Raw genomic sequence first — 17277 nt, forward strand, 5'->3', positions numbered from 1 at the left:
AACTTGTAAGTTCAAAGTAAAATTTATTATCAGAGCACATACATGTCACCGCAATCAGCCCTGAGATTCTTTTTCCTACAGGCATACTCAGTAAATCTATAGAACAGTAACTGTAAGCAGGATCAATGAACAACAAACTGCGCAAATGCAAATATAAATAAATAACAAGAGCATGAAATAACAAGATAAAGAGTCCTTAAAGTGAGATCACTGGTTGAGGGAACATCAGAAATAGAATGAGTGGAGTTAACCCCTTATGTTTAACAGCCTGATGGTTGAGAGGTAGTAACTGTTCTTGAATCTGGTAGTGCAAGTCCTGAAGCACTTGCACCTTCTACCTGATGGCAGAAGTGAGAAAAGAGCATGGCCTGCATGGTGAGGATCTGTGATGCTGGATGCTTCTTAACGATGGCAACATTTTATGTAGATATGCTCAAGGGTTGGGTGGGCTTTATCTGTGATGTACCGGGCTGAATCTACTACCTTTTGTAGGATTTTCCTACAAAATCCATGGCTGTAGAATGTAGACGTGCTGCCATCTTTTCTTTGTAATGTCATTTACATGTTGGACCCAGGAGAGATCCTCTGAAATGATAATACAGAGGAATTTAAAGTTGCTGATTCTCTCCATCTCTGATCCCCTGATGGAAAAGGCTCATGGATCTCTGGTTTCCTCCATGAGCCAATAATCAGCTCTGTGGTTTTGCTGACATTGAGGGAGAGGTTGTTTTTGTGGCACCATTCAGCCAGATTTTCAGTCTCTCTCTTATATGCTGATTCCTCACCACCTTTGACTTGGCCCACACGGTGATGTCATCAGCATTGGAGCTGTGCTTAGCCTCAGAGTTATAAGTGTAAAGCAAGCAGAGCAGGGGACGTCGCACACAGCCTTGAGGTGCACCAGCACTGATGGCGATTGTGGAGGAGATATTGTTGCTAATCTGAACTGATTGGTGGCTGCAAGTGAGGAAATCGAGAATCTAGCTGACTGATTAGATTTGAGGGGTTGATAGTCCTGAATGCAGAGCTGTAGTAAATGAAAAACTTCCTGATATACGCATCTTCATGGGCCCAGTGACCTTTCCCTATAAATCTGCTCCTCTATTCCTCACAATATCTTTGGAGTATAATAGAAATAAGACTCATAAAGAGTTACTCTCCCTAAGCAGTAAGGCTGATCAACATCTACACCCACTAACCCATCTCTCCACACTCCCAACCACTATTACTTTATCATTTCCTATCAGTCACTCCTCTGCCCAGTGAAACGTTATGGACAAAAATCAATCGGTGTATCTTACATGTTTATAGTAATTGTGTTGTATTATTATTATTATTGTGTTCTTATAGTGTTTTTTTGTGCTGCATCAGATCCAGAATAACAATTACTTTGTTCTCCTTTACGAGGGGTGATTGATAAGTTTATGACCGACGGTAGAAGGAGTCACGAACTTATCAATCACCCCTCGTACTTCTGTGTACTGGAAATCCAGCGATATATTATAAAAGTTCTTACGGTACATCAAACCAATCTGCTGGAAGAACTCAGAGGGTCAAGTAGCATCGGTGGGAGAAAAGGAATGTTAAAGTTTTTGGTCAAAACTCTGTTTCAAGTTAGAGAAATTTGAGTTTGTTTTAATTTTTCTGTTCAGTTTCTTAATAATTTTAATGACTGAGCATACACTCAGTGGCCACTTTATTAGGCACAGGAGTGGAATGCAGTTTGGTCTTCTGCCACTATAGAGTATCATTTGACGTGTTGTGCATTCAGTGATGCTCTTCTTACTGTTGCCTTCCTGTCAGTGTGAACCACTGGCCACTCTCCTCTGACCTCTCTCCCTAACAAGGCAGAACAATGGCTCGCAGGATGTTGTTTTGCAGCATGCCCTGTAAACTCTAGAGACTGCAGCATGTGAAAATCCCAGGAGATTAGCGGTTTCTGAGATGCTTAAACCACCAATAATCGTTCACGGTCAAAGTGACTTAGATCATATTTTTCCCCATTCTGATGTTTGGTGGTCTGAACAACAATTGAACTGCTTGACCATGTCTGAAAGCTTTTACGCATTGAGTTACTGCCACATGATTAACTGATTATATATTTGCATTAATGAGCAAGTGTACAGAGGGGCCACTGTGTGTATGCCTATTTCAGAGGGGCAGGTCATAGTACTGACAGCCTCTTCTCAGTCTGAAGCCATTTCTGTACCTTTTCTTTTTTGATGCTTGCTCTTCCAGCAGTGCAATGGCAATATTATGAGCAGATGTTCAAGAAAGGAAAATCAAATCTGGAATAAGAAGGCTGAAAATTAGTGAGAGGGGTTGGATGGCAGAACAACAGAAGTGTAGAATATAAACTTTTTGACTTTTTGGCAGGCTTCAACCATCACAAGGGAATTCCTATTGAACAGAGATATGGAGGAATTTCCTTGGCCATGGTGTGGTGAATCTGTGGAATTCATTGCACAGATGGCTGTGGAAGCCTAGTCATTAAGTATGTTTAAAGTGAAGTTTGATAGGTTATTGATTAGTATAGGCATTAAAGGTTACGTGGAGAAGGCAGGTGAATGGGGTTGAGAGGGATAACAAATCAGCCATGGTAGAGCAGACTCAATGGGTCAAATTGCCTAATTCTGCTCCTATCTGATGGTCTTATTAATGTAAGAACTGTAGTTCATGAGATAAATAGCTGAATGTGCAGGCAGACACGTGAAGATGTAACAGAGAGACAAGAGATCACAGATGCAGGAATCTGGAGCACCTAAGAATCTGCTGGAAGAACTGAATAGTTTGAGTTGTATCTGTTGGAGGAAAAGAATTGTTTGTGTTTTAGGTTGAAACCCTGCTGCAGGGTTTTATCCCAAAATGCCGACAATTCCTTTCTTCCAACAGATGCTGCTCCAGCAGATGAGTTATTTCCAGGAGGCTGTTTGTTACAGTTGGAAGTGTAACATCCGTTCTTGCTCTGAAACATTATTTAAAGGGGCAAACAACAGGAATTCTGCAGATGCTGGGAAATCAAGCAACACACATCAAAGTTGCTGGTGAATGCAGCAGGCCAGGCAGCATCTCTAGGAAGAGGTACAGTCGACGTTTCAGGCCGAGACCCTTCGTCAGGACTAACTGAAGGAAGACTAACTCTAAGTTTTGCCACTGCGCCATCCCCGTTTCCCATCTCCCTAAATGCATTATCTCATTCTTCTCTGCATGAAGTTCTATTTGCCACTTTTCCACCCAGCTGAGCGGACTGTTTATATCTTTCTCTGCTCAAGCATTTCTTCCTCTCTGTCATGGTCAATTGCTGGGTCATCTGCAATCTTTGTTATAATGTCCTCTACATTTAAGTTATTGCAAAAACCAACAAAGCAAGTACCAAACCCTTTGGAAACCTACCGACTCAAAATATTTGGAAAACATTTTCCCTTGGTTCCTGCCGCTGCACAGACCTTGGATTCAATTTGCTACTCTACCTTGGATATTTGTGTGAGGTTTTACATCCTTCAAAACAGCCTCCAATTCAAGACCCTGTGAAAAGAGTTACAGAAGTTCAAAGTTCAAGGTACATTTATTATCAAAGTATGTATATATTATACAACCTTGAGATTCATCTCGTTACAAGCAGCCACAAAACAAAACAACAACAAAAAAACATTTAAAAAGGACCTTCAAGCACTTAAAATACAGAGGGGAAAAAAACAAATCAACAATAGCAAGCAAATAGGGTTCTGAACTGAAGTCCACAAAAACAGTCCTATCCATAGACCCTTAGTTCAACACAGAGTGGAACAGCAAACTGAACCAACCTGGCCCTGACACCCTGACCTTTTCAATCTGACCTGGCACTTAAATCATCCAAACATCGGGTTCAGTCGCTTCCTACTGCCTCGATTTGGCATGTAGTGAACCTTTCCAATTCGGCCAGTACTTTAAATCGATTGAACCTCAGGTCTTCCTTGCTCTCAGCGATGGGCCCACTGCCTCGCTTCACCCTCAGTTTTACCACATCGCATTGCCTCCAAATCCTAAGGCAAGTTACATGCTATTGTTTGCGATGATCGTTTACCAGGAAAATAGTGATTAACAAATGTTTTTTGTTTCATTAGCCACCAGCCAGACGTCACTGAGATTCACCCGCACCAGCTTAAACTGAACACTGCCCTCATTGACCCTCTTTGTTACCTCCTCAAAATCTTAGTCAAGTTAGTCAGACATAATGTTTCTCTTTACAAATCCATGTTGGCTGTTCTTGATTAATCAGAATGAAGGTTTATTCTGTTCTTTTTGATTTGAATCAAATAAACATGCCCATCAATAAAGTTAAACTAACTTACTTGTAATTACTCAATTTAACCCTTCCTCCAATTTCAAATAGCAGTAGAATATTAGCTGCCTTCCAACGCTCTGGCACTAATCCTTAACTCAGAAGGATGGAAAAAATAACACGCAAAGCTTCTGCAATTTCATCCATTCCTCCTTTTAACTACCTGGTATTTCATCTTGGCCGAGTGATTTGAACATTTTCAACTATGCTAAACTCTTGAATACTTCCTCTCTTACAGTATTTCAAATCAAATCAAATTTAATTATCATTCAGACCCTCCACAGAAACAGCTGAACGAGACAGCCGAACGAGACAGCCTTCCTCTGGGGCCGAGGTGCAAAGCATTCAAAATAGCAAACAAACATTCAAAAATAGCAAGTAACAAAATTCAAAATATCCAGCAAAGAAGCATATTCACTTGAAAAAAAAACATATAGAGTCCAAGACCCTGAGCGACAATGTGCAACAATTGGTGGTAAGTCTCCCGGCAGTGTATAGGTGCATGCAATCCAGCCTGTCATTCCATTGCTCAAGCATGGGAGGGCAGCACCATCAGGAGAGGACAGGCCAGGCCCCAGCCAAGCTCAACCACACTGTAGCACTTCCTTGTCTCTCACCTGGTCTGCAGCAGCAGACAAGCCCGACACTTGGGACCTATTTCTTGCCACAACTCAGGTTACATGGCTTCCATGTCGACTGGAATGCCCCACCCCATTCACTTATGTCATATTGTTAGAGCTTTAGCGTTGTACCTCTTATATGACCATAAGGCATGCCTTGATTCATCAGCTAAATCTTGGGTTACCAACCTGGGGTCCATGGATCCCTTCCTTAATGGTATTGGTCCATGGCATAAAAAAGGATGGGAACCCCAGAACTATATCCTTAATTGCACTCTGTCCCCTTTCCATTGTCAGGTCTGCACATGGTTCTTCTGAATGGAATATTAGGATATTATACCCTGTATGCTTTACATCTTGACTGCATCTCACTTAAAAAATTTCAATTACCCTGATAATTCTAGGCACACAGGAGACTAAAGGTGCACCCTGGAACATCTCAATTTAGATAATATCTCATTCTTTCATCATCAGCACTCCCCAACAGCTCTATGGGATTCGCTTTACAAGAGTGACTGCAGAAGTTTGAGAAGTCAGCACACCAGTACTTCTTCAAGGACTATTTCATTTCCCTTTCAAGGAAGGGCAAAGTCTTGCCAGTAATGCCCATAGTCTGAGCAATGAATAATAATTTTAAAGTCACACTATAATGTTCTTTCAACTGTGAAAGTCTTCCTCTCATAGGCCGAATTCTCAATGTATTTATTTTAAACTGAAGTTCACCTTTGAAAAGTTTGTGCAGTTCCTCTCACCGGTGCCTTTGGACCACTGCCCCTCCTCCCTTGTTAGGTTGTAGCACTGTCCTTTGCCATGTTCTGTTGTTCTCGTAGACTGGAAAGAGTTGTGAAAAAGAGCACAAAATAGGCTATGCCAAGAGAACTCTCAGATTCTGTGTCTTGAAAATTAACTGCATGACAATGTCAAACTATGTGCAGCATATAGTTTTCTCATCTTAGAAAAAATAAGAACACAAGTAAATAGGAGAAAGAATTGGCTGCCAGGCCCCTCAAGCTTGTCCCGCCATTCAACATGATCATGGAGGATCAATACTGAACTCATTTCTTGTTCTACTTCATTGCCCTACAGCCATAATTTCCTTGACCTGTCAGATATTTATCTAACTCCACTTTAAGTATTTCTAATTATCCAGCCTCCACTACTTTCTGCAGTAATGATCCTCTGGATAACCACCAATCTCTGAGAGAAGATATTTCTGTGACCCTCACTTTTAAATGAACAGCCCCTTATCATGCAATTATGTCTCCATGGTTTGTGGCACTCCTAACAGCAAAAAAACATTGGAAGACACAAAACCTACTAGAATCTGGAAGAGTTACTGGTGAGGCCTCATCTTGATTATTGTGAACAACTCTGGGCTCCCCATCTAAGGAAAGATTTGCTGGCATTGGAGTGGGTGCAGAGGAGGTTCACAAGGATGATTATGGAATTGAAAGGGTTATCATACAAGGAACGTTTGGTAGCTCTGGGACTGTACTCATTGGAAATTAGAAGGACAAGGACAGAGCTCATTGAAGCTTTAATAGTATGTTGGAAGACTTCAATGGGGCAAAGAGCATTTATGGAGGAATCAGAATCAGGTTTATTGTCACCGGCATGTGACGTGAAATTTGTTAACTTAGCAGCAGCAGTTCAATGCAATATGCAATCTAGCAGAGAGAGAGAAATAATAATAATAAATAAAATAAAACATAATAAACAAGTAAATCAATTACGTATACCTGTATTGAATATTTTAAAAATGTGCCAAAACAGAAATACTGTACACTAAAAAAAAGTGAGGTAGTGCCCAAAGTTTCAATGTCCATTTAGGAATCGGATGGCAGAGGGGAAGGAGTTGTTCCTAAATCGCTGAGTGTGTGCCTTCAGGCTTCTGTACCTCCTACCTGATGGTAACAGTGAGAAAAGTGCATGCCCTGGGTGCTGGAGGTCTTTAGTAATGGACGCTGCCTTTCTGAGACACCACTTCCTAAAGATGTCCTGGGTAACTTATAGGCTAGTACCCAAGATGGAGCTGACTAGATTTACAACCTTCTGCAACTTCTTTCAGTCCTGTGCAGTAGCCCCTCCATACCAGACAGTGATGCAGCCTGTCAGAATGCTCTCCATGGTGCAACTATAGAAGCTTTTGAGTGTATTTGTTGACATTCCAAATCGCTTCAAACTTCTAATAAAGAATAGCCGCTGTCTCGCCTTCTTTATAACTACATCGATATGTTGGGACCAGGGTAAATCCACAGAGATCTTGACACCTAGGAACTTGAAGCTGCTCACTCCCTCTACTTCTGATCCCTCCATGAGGATTGGTATGTGTTACTTCATCTTACCCTTCCTGAAGTCCACAACCAGCTCTTTCATCTTACTGATGTTGAGTGCCGGTTGTTGCTGCAGCACCATTCCACTAGTTGTCATATCTCACTCCTGTACGCCCTCTCGTCACCACCTGAAATTCTACCAACAATGGTTGTATCATCAGAAAATTTGTAGATGAACAAAGGAGCAAGTCAATGCCTTTTCAACATTCCTGGGTGTCAAGATCTCTGAGGATCTAGCCTGGACCCACATATCAATGTAGTCATTAAGAAGGCAGGACAGCAGCTATACTTTATTAGGAGTTTGAAGAGATTTGGCATGTCAACAAATACACTCAAAATCTTCAATAGTTCTACCATGGAGAGCATTCTGACAGGCTGCATCACTGTCTGGTATGGAGGGGCTGCTGCACAGGAACGAAAGAAGCTGCAGAAGGTTGTAAATCTAGTCAGCTTCATCTTGGGTACTAGCCTACAAAGTACCCAAGACATCTTTAGGGAGCAGTGTTTCAGAATGGCAGTGTCCATTATTAAGGTCCTCCAGCACCCAGGGTGTGCCCTTTTGTCACTGTTACCATCAGGTCGGAGGTCCAGAAGCCTGAAGGCACACACTTAGAGATTCAGGAGCAGCTTCTTCCCCTCTGCCATCTGATTCCTAAATGGACATTGAATTTTTGGACACTACCTCAGTTTTTTTTAATATACAGTATTCTGTTTTTGCACATTTTTAAAAATCTATTCAATATACATAATTGATTTACTTGTTTATTTATTATGATGATTATTGTTTTTATTTTATTAATTTTTTTCCTTTGCTAGATTATGTATCACATTGAACTGCTGCTGCTAAGTTAACCAATTTTACATCACATGCCGGTGATAATAAACTTGATTCTGACATTCTAGGTTCAACATTGTCTATTGGCATTCTTCAGTACACTCGTGTAATGGAGAATGAAATGATGGTTAGGCCAGATGCAAAGCTGTGTAAAGATTACAATAAGCGTAAAGAACACAATAACATACACATCACTGTGTATGAACATAATCATATCAAACACAATATGCAAATAGTTGTTAAATACAGACTGATTGTATGTATATAAAGTGAAACTAGGTGATGTGAATGTAGTGATGATTGTAGCTCTATCCATGTGGAGTTATTTTATTTACATGAGAAAATTTACAGATGCTGGAAAATCCAGAGCAACACACACAAAATACTGGAGGAACTTAGCAAGCCAAGCAGCATCTATGGAAAAGAGGAAACAGTCCACCTTTCAGGCCAAGACCCTTCGTCAGGCCGAGAAAAAAAGTCAGAGAAGGAAGGTGGGGAGAGGGGAGGATGAAATACAAGGTGGTAGGTGATAGGTGAAACCGGGAGCGGGGGAGTTTACTCTTTTCCATAGATGCTGCCTAGCCTGCAGAGTTCCTCCAGCATTTTGTGTGTGTTGCTTCGAGTTTTTTCATTGTTCTGTTTTCAACATCTACACCGTGGAGTCGCCTCTCGCTGCTAAGTAAGGTTCTTCTGAACACCAGGGAATTTGGTTGGGCTGTCTTGTCCTGTCACCCACATGTCTTGTCCTGTCACCCATGTGTGGAATCTCCATGGAATCTAAAGTGAAAAATTATTTGCGTTCGGAATCCTCCGTTGTATCCGAGAAGCCCCAACTGAGCAACTGCAGATTGAAAACAGCTGAATACAAACTTCAACTATCCTGGCACAAAATTGAGTGTAAGGATCTAAATGTGGTATTCAGGGCTCTGTGTTACACATCAAGAAACCTGTACGCTTGTTTCAAGACAATGCTCTGGACGCGTGGAAATGACCTACTTCTACGTTATCTGGCGCATACAAGTTGCAGCTGAACTTCAAAAAAATGGGCCGCCAATGGGCGTTTACTCGCGAAACAAAACCATGGATTTAATGGAGCCTCATTAAATTCCATTCACTTTTTTTTACACAGTACTAGGAGTTCTATCAGAAATCTACCTCAAAATATTATAAACTAAAGCAAATGTGTTGGATTTGTTTCGATGTCGCATTTTTAGTAAATGTACTTTGGGAGGTTCTTGTATACAATACATAAACTATAACCAAAATCCACGTACGTCCATTTTGGGTTGAAGCACCTTGCATTATCCCTTTCGGGAAGGGAAGTATATTTAATTTCCCTTTTGTGATTTTTTTGTCTCCCTCGGACATCCTGCTCAGTGAACTCCTGAGCAAAGACCAGAGAAGGGAAGGAGAGAAGCGGTGCGCAGGGAGAAAAGTATCAGTCGCCTCCAGGTCGGCTCTTCCGTCCTCCCGCTGTTCAGCAAAATAAGTATTCGATCAGTGACGGAAGAAAGTCCGACTGGGAGAAAAGAGCGAACGAGTCCCTGCTGTACATTCACGTATCCCCTTCCCGTACTCAAAAATCGCCTAAATACACACTGTTTATATAATTTTCAAGAAGAAAAGAGATTGCGTGCGTTTTTTGCCAGATCAAAGGATACGATGAATAATTTACTTATCACGTTATTACGTTGATTGTCTCCGGAGAGTCTGTTGCTGGAACCTGCGAAGTTATCCGAGTTGTTTGGGAATATTGGGAGTTAACTACATTCCATGCGACTGGGAGGACGCGTGATGCAGACCAAATATGAGGTTTTCCTTCTAAAAATTCTCTCTTTACTCGCAACCATGGCTTTTCAAAGAAAACAAACCCAGTAACGTCCACTGCCATTTTCATTCCTGGTGGCAGCCTATGAATAATTAACACAATTGCTACCCAGTTTACAAGTTGGCACATGGTATCCGAACTTCTGTTCGATAAGTCGTCTAGCTTTTTTCAACAATCTCCATATGCAAACAAACAAAATAATGTGCTGTTCCTTGACACAGAGTTTCCCTAAAGGGGAATAAAGATTGTGCATTTAGTCAGGACAGGGTTATACACACATTCCAATGAACACTTACCTCCAAACGTTAAACGGTTGGGGGTTGGTCGATAGAGGGTATAATATTTTTAATGTTGAAAGTGGAAAGTGTGAACAGATCCTAATCACGAGAACCTCAGCAAAGCCACATAAAAGAACATTTCGTCCTCTCAGACAACCTCAAACATAACACTAATAGAAAACACAAGAGGTTTAGGGGACCTATGGCGGGTACTTCTTGCTGACGCACAAAGGTTAACGAGAGCGCGGTGCAGTACAACCTCAAACTACCATGTCGTGTTGTTGGTGGTAGTAATTAGCTGCGTCCCATCGCATGGCAGTTTCGGAAAGCAAGTAGCGAGGCATAATTCACCACCAGGTTTATTTATGGCTGACCCCTTAAATCATTGAATTGTTCATGCACTGATTGGACACAGCGAGGAAGGACGGGCGCTCTCTGCAGCAGCCTCGCTAGACTGGGGTGTGTGTGTGTGGATCACAAGCAAACGCCAGCACCACCGACAAAGCACAACCACTCCCGCCTACCTTCATCCCAGAGCATTCCCCCGCCCCCACCCCAGCCCCACTCCATCCGCCAGCCCGCCAAAAGAAGGGTGTCCTTCTAGGACACCCCCTCCCCCAACAGTGATCGGTTGATCTGCCGGGTATTTTTTTCGCTGTGTGTGTGTGTGTGTGTGTGTGTGGGAGGAGGAAGCCCGCTCGCCCCAGCTGCTGGGTCAGGTCCTGTGTGGCGGCGCACTGGCATGTGTGCCTGTCAGTTAACTACACAAGGATCAGCAGTCGCTGCCTGCTCCATTCACACACTACACTGAGCTGTTCAAGCACAGCGCGGTCCTGGTCCGCTCCCCCATCTCTCTTTCTCTTTCACTCTGCATTTGTTGAGACTAACTGTGTGTGCTCCCTTCACCTGCGTACCACAGACAAAAAAACGACCGGTATGTATACGTTTTTGTTTAGTTTACATGTGTATGCGAACATTCTTCAATGAAACTGTTTATTACTTCTGCGTACACTAGACTGAGAAGGATTTCTTTAACAGTACAAGGCTGGAATAAGAAACAATGTTTTCTGTTGATGTTGGAAGTTGCTACTTGAAATCGTTTTGCCAACTGTTATTTTTTTCCCCTCTGTCTTGTGGCTCTCTGTGTGGGCTCACCCGAACACCGATTAAAAAGTAGAGTTGAATAAAGCAGAGTTGTTGACAATGAAGTAGGTGGAAGAATAAGGTAGTGCTTCAGATTGCACCCCCTCCCCTCCCCTCCCCCGGCTGGAGGATGTTAGAGTTTTATTTGTGTTGTTTCTCTGACCAGTTGTTTCCGGAAGTTGCGATTCATTCTCTCAGACACATGTTATACCACCTACCTGAACACTATTTGTGATTCATTAACTTGCTTTCAGTCGAGCTGTGCAAAGCGTCTGTTCTCTGAAGAAAGCAATCGGCTTGTTTTGAATGGTGAATCGGGTCGTTGTACTATTAGGTAGGGAGAGTGTAAAGTGTTTTGCGGGTGGTGGAGGTTGGAGGGACAAACAGAGCGGCAGATATCAGTGTGATGCTTTTGACTGTTTGCCCATCTCCCGGAACTGACCAGGAAGAGCTCTTCCAACTTTTGCCTACCGCTGCAGATAAAGAGTTGTGGCATCCGTGCGGAGTCGAGGAATTTTTTCTTCACTCCTGCTTCCACTCTCCGGCAGAAGTTTGCAACGCGCCCTTGCAGACTTCGAACTACCGGGCGCTTATCCCTCACGCGTCCCTCTGCACTTTGTGGGATCTCTGAGGAGGCAAGGCCGGTTTGCAACCGAATCGGGACATAGTCCAGACGTCGGAAAACTTCAGTCTTTCAGCATTGTCACACGCGGTGCACATCTCTATAATGTCATCACAGTCGGTTATTAACTTTAATGTGCGAGAGGGAAATATTGTTCATTTTGACTATGTCGGAAACACTGGACTTAATGTTCCCACTGTCCATCCTGTAGTTGTAATCAAGGCGAGGACTCCTCCCTTATTCTTTAGCGCCTTAAGATGGAGACACCGTTCCTTAATGCTTTATTTTTATCCTTATGAACCGTCACACAGTCCCCCCCTTCCCGGGACCTTCCCTGAGGCAGCCAGTATCATTCGGACAGCAGTTGCTGTTTTTTTCTAACTCTCTTATTAAACCCTATTTCATTTGTATTTCCTGGACTTTCAAGCAGGCGAGATTTCTACGACCCCAGTTTCTCCCGATTCATGCGGAACAGATTAAATAAAAAAAACACTCGCAATGTAAATCCCTTATCATCCCAGCCTATAAAAGTAGTATTATTAATTAGGCGAAACGCCGGATCATAAGCAAATAATTTGGTGTCCCGTGGAAAAAAAAGGTTGAATACAAGTAAACAAATCATGTTTCTATAACGTGTCTGTGTATCTATGCATAAAAGCATATAGTCTTTCTCAAGGTGAGGGAGCGGATTTTTGCAACTCGGGTTCTTTGAGCATAAAATGATATAGTCAAATAGATTAGTGAGATTTCCAGTCGTTTTTGGAATTTGGGAAAGAAAAGCCGAGACCAGGTCGTTGCAAAGTAGCTCAGGAGGACGAATGGAACTTTAGGAACGAGGCGACGTTTGTGTGAATGGTCCTCGTTGGTTCAACGCATTGCTTGCTCACAGTTCAGTGTTTGCGAAACAACAGGTAGTTTAACCTGTTTAACGGAGCTCGTTTACGACACGAAACGGATCTGTTTCCGTTTTTGTAACTGACAGAAGTTCATTGCAGCAAAAAAAAATGCCCTTTCTGGTGAAACTCGCCCATGGTTATGAAGATCGTGGTAATGAATAACTTGATCGAGGCCATACTCTATCATAATTGATCCAGTGCAGGACAGATTTATTTCAGAAAACTTAAGACTTCATTAATCAGAAGGCACTTAAAGACAAGAGGAGCTTAAAATAATCGAGGCAGATCGAGAAAAGACTAAAAGAAGCAAACAAAAAAAAACAGAATAGGGAAGAAAAACGATGAGATTGAGTTTTTCTCCCCATGTGTGTTGTCGTTATCCAAAAATACCTTTCCTTAGCTCAGCAGTACTGTGGAAATCCAGTCTGCCTCCTTTCTGTGTACAATTCATCTTTTCATCTGGGGGTTTTGGTTGGGATAAGATGACTGTATTGTAGCTCCAAGAAAGGCAATGCATGGTATTAATTTAGGTGACTTTATTTTGGAAGTAGGGCAGAAGGTTGAGAATTACTTTATTGTAACTTTTTGGATATTTTCATTTCCTGAATTGAAATTGAGTCTGAAGTAATTGTGTTAATATAGGTGGCCTTCACAGCTTAAAAAGAGTGAGCTTTTCCTTTGTATGCTATCCAAATATTGACGGAAAAAAACTTAAATTTCGTATGTTGCATGAGATTTATGACTGTCAAATCTTTATTATTTTTTCCCGAATTTAGAGCCTCCTGCAGTGATTTTCCACAGCAGTAAATGTTACCCGAGCTTCCATATTCAAAAGCAGTGTAAAATTGTACTGTCAGAATCAGAGTCAGATTTAATATCATCGGCATATGTTGTGAAATTTCTTAGTTTAGCAGCAGCAGTACAATGCAATGCATGGTAATGTTTTTAAAATCAATCACAGTATGTGTATATATATATGAATATTAAATAGTTAAATTAAAAAATAGTGAAAAAACAGAAATAATAAAAAAGTGGCATAGTGTTCATGGACTAAATGTCCATTTAGGAATCGGATGGCAGAGAGGAAGAAGCTGTTCCTGAATCACTGAGTTTGTGCCTTCAGGCTTCTGTACCTCCTTCCCAATGATAATGATGAGAAGAGGGCATGTCCTGGGTGATGGGGATCCTAAATCAGTTTGTCACTGCCATGTCTTTAGATGGTTTGAAGATGATCGGAAGAGTAGAAATAAGCTTTGTTCTGTGCCAGACTGCTCTGAAAATGTGAGGCACTTGTGAGGGCGGCATAAAGTGGAATAAAGTTGGCCTTGTTATATTCAGGATAGTTGTTAGATATTGTGAGATATCCACTGATACTGACTGTTAACAGTGTCATAACTCTGTAGTAAATCGATTTTAGAAAAGTCAGCGGATGTAAGAATAGCAGAATAAATAGTAAGTAAGAACGTTATCTTCCAGTGCACTGGGGACACAGTTTGGGCCACATTTTGTTGGAACATGCTAATTTTCAGTGCTGTTGCTGTTTGTCATGCAAGACAGGGCACACAGAGTTAAAATTTGGATATGCCATTGCAAAGTTGTAGGCGCAGCTAAAGAAAGTAAGTTAATCCCTCCTCAGAACTCTCAATATCTTCCAATTGTGCATCAGGGTGGCAAGGTACCCTGCAGGGAAGGCAGGCGGGGGAGGGGAGCTTTTGTAAGTGATGTTGCTTGGTGTTGTGAAGCATTCAGCATCGATGCGGTATCTAGTTCGCACTCCTGAGTTACTAATTTCTGCTAGTGACTGGTATGCCAGTAGGTCTGAGTTTACTGATCATCTGGGGACTCTGGACTATTGTAAGTAATTGTGAGTAATGAGTCGAGATTGTATCGTGAGTGATACAGAGAAAGCAGCTTGAGTGTGGGTTAAGTGAGGCCTTATGTTTGGCCCTAATTACCCGAGTGCTGTGTTGCTATCATTTACTTTTCAAGAACCTCAGTAATACACTACTACTGTGTGCATTAATGTAAGGAAAGTATAAATTTCTCCTACCTTGAAAAAGGCATTGAACCTGTGAACACTTTGGTCTTAAGTTTGCAAATGTAACAGGGATTTCAGGTTTGCATGTCGCCAAAGAGTAACAAATCTAAATTTGAGCATATGATCATCCATCAGGGTTTTTCAATAGGCTTTGACCATTACAATACTGTGTATTTAAATGTTACATTAATAAGTACCACAGAAGTTGAAGGTCTCCAGACTTGACCCTTTTCCTGTGATGTTTTGGCTCATCTCAACTTGCATGGGGATGAAAGTGCTACATTTAGCCAGGCTGGTGGGAGGGTTGACAACATTGTGGGTGAGTGGGGGGATGGGAGTCAGTAGTGGAAACTCCCCACAAATGTTGTTCCTGTTTGTGAGCCAGTGAGTTGTCCTACTATTTGTGGGCATCAGGCATTAGAAGGATTAAACTCTAACTATTGCACATTGCCGACTACACTCAAGCACAAGAAAACTGCAAGAGGACTGCTGTGCCGATAGAATTCATAACCCCAGCGTAAGTGGCAGAGCCGAGGATGAAGTGAAACTGAGTCAGTGGTATTTTTGGGTAAAATTTTGGAACATCGCTTCTCTGATTGACTATTAATTGATCCACATACAAAGGAACACTGCAGCTGTGGAATCTTTCTCCATTGCACAGTGAGCCAAGAGAATAGAGATTTCAATTAAAAGGGGAAAGGTTTACACATCATTACTCAGATAATATGCAGTACTATTTTGCATTGGCTTCTTAACTCTTAGAGTAATGAAATTTCTTTACATCTCACAGCACATGTAAATCTCTTTATATTTTATTATTGCAACAAGAAAATGAGTGCTGGTGTAGTATCAGGGGAAAACACTTGAAACAATTCGTACCTTGTGGTGTATTAGATTTGTACAGAATGCAGAAGGGCACAGTTGCAAAAGAGGACAATTTTTGCTCTGAGTACTCCTCCAAAATAAGAAAGTGATCACAGTTCATTTAGTGAACAATACAGTTATCTAACATTCTTTTGATTGATTAACCTTTTTATAAACAAGGCTGCTTATAACTTTCCTTTGCAGCCTGATGGATGGGGCTAAATTTTCTGTCAATGCTTAGGGTAGGTTGGAAAAGGGATTAAATTACTAAGCGAACACCTAAATTGCTGATCTTAGTGACATGAGTTCAAATCACACTGTGGTTGTTGAGGAACTTAAATTTGAATACTGTAGTTAAAAAAACCTAAAATAAAATACAGCATGTAAATAAATAAGTGCCAATATAAGTAATGAGGATTGAGCTGCTGCGGGATTATCAGCATACTTGAAAGGGGAAAAATGCAGTGCTGCAGAGTCAAACTGGCTGGTTTACACTTGTACCACCTCGACAGGAAGCATGGCCTCTTGTCCTAATTTCTGTGATATGTAAATACAAAAAAATTTCCAAATGTTGTGCTCTATTTTGCTCTCGTATCAATTTTAATTGTGAGTTTACATTTCGTTATTGAGAGGCCATTAATGATTAGATTATTTTTATTATTATGTTCCTGTAATTTTTACCAGAGCATTGATAGAAATCTGATTCCCATCAATCACTCCTCCCTCGCTCCACCACTAATCCCTTCCCTCCACCATCACTGACAGTACTCAGCTTTAATTCCATGCAATTTCATTCTATTTTTTTTATATAATGAAGATGAATGCTTTTGTGCATAGATTTGCTGTGGAGGACTGTGTTCATTGTGAATGCTGAGTCCCACACTTGTAATCAATTTAAAATGAGCTGCTCTGTTATTCGTCAGTCTCTATCCAAACTGGCGTTATTAGGTTGTATTAACCTTGTAGGTGATTGATTGAGGCTCTTCTGCATGTCAGCGTATAGTTTGTTGGAGATGAGCAGGGGATGCTGAAGAGGTTTTTGAATGATTGTAGCAACATGCCATGTTTTTAGCTTGTTCTTGTACATTTTACAGTTCACATTAAATAGGAGCTAGATCATGGAACCTTTGTGCAAGGTCTCTTGTTGAATCTTGAGTGGCTTCTTGGTGCAAGCTGATGGCCCTTGTAATTGCAGCTAATGTCAACAGAATGAACCCGCTTGCAGAAAGATAAGTAACAAGAATGGTTGGAGCAAAGGGTTAGAATTGTGCCCTTTCAAGTCCGGGACCAGGATTCAAACTGAGATGATTGAAGCCACCACACATTTCCCTCTATGATAAACAACCTAAGTGAATTTAATCTGATCAGTATCGTTCTTAAGTCTAGTGGCAAACAAGGAAAAAAAATCATTCTCAAACCAGTCACTGATGTTTCCTCAGTCTCACTGAACATGCTTTTGATGTGATACTGATGTAATCCAATGTCCAGCGATTGGTTTC

At 41.4% G+C, this 17277-nt stretch overlaps 1 protein-coding gene across 7 annotated transcripts in view; it reads left to right on the top strand.

Annotated features, from left to right (window-relative positions):
• Positions 1 to 17277, top strand: part of LOC140197572 (teneurin-3-like) — a 2811066-nt gene that overhangs the window by 1800394 nt on the left and 993395 nt on the right. The window contains exon 1 of one of the 7 annotated variants that reach the window (XM_072257699.1): positions 9867 to 9921. The exons of 4 other annotated variants lie outside the window; for them this stretch is intronic. The gene's annotated coding sequence lies outside the window, so the exon portion shown is untranslated. Of the gene's footprint in view, positions 1 to 9866; positions 9922 to 10958; positions 11150 to 11627; positions 11693 to 17277 lie in introns of those variants that run through there. 2 more of the 7 variants (XM_072257696.1, XM_072257698.1) reach the window with 2 other exon arrangements.

Source organism: Mobula birostris, chromosome 5, assembly GCF_030028105.1.
Source record: "Mobula birostris isolate sMobBir1 chromosome 5, sMobBir1.hap1, whole genome shotgun sequence".
Classification (NCBI taxonomy): domain Eukaryota; kingdom Metazoa; phylum Chordata; class Chondrichthyes; order Myliobatiformes; family Myliobatidae; genus Mobula; species Mobula birostris.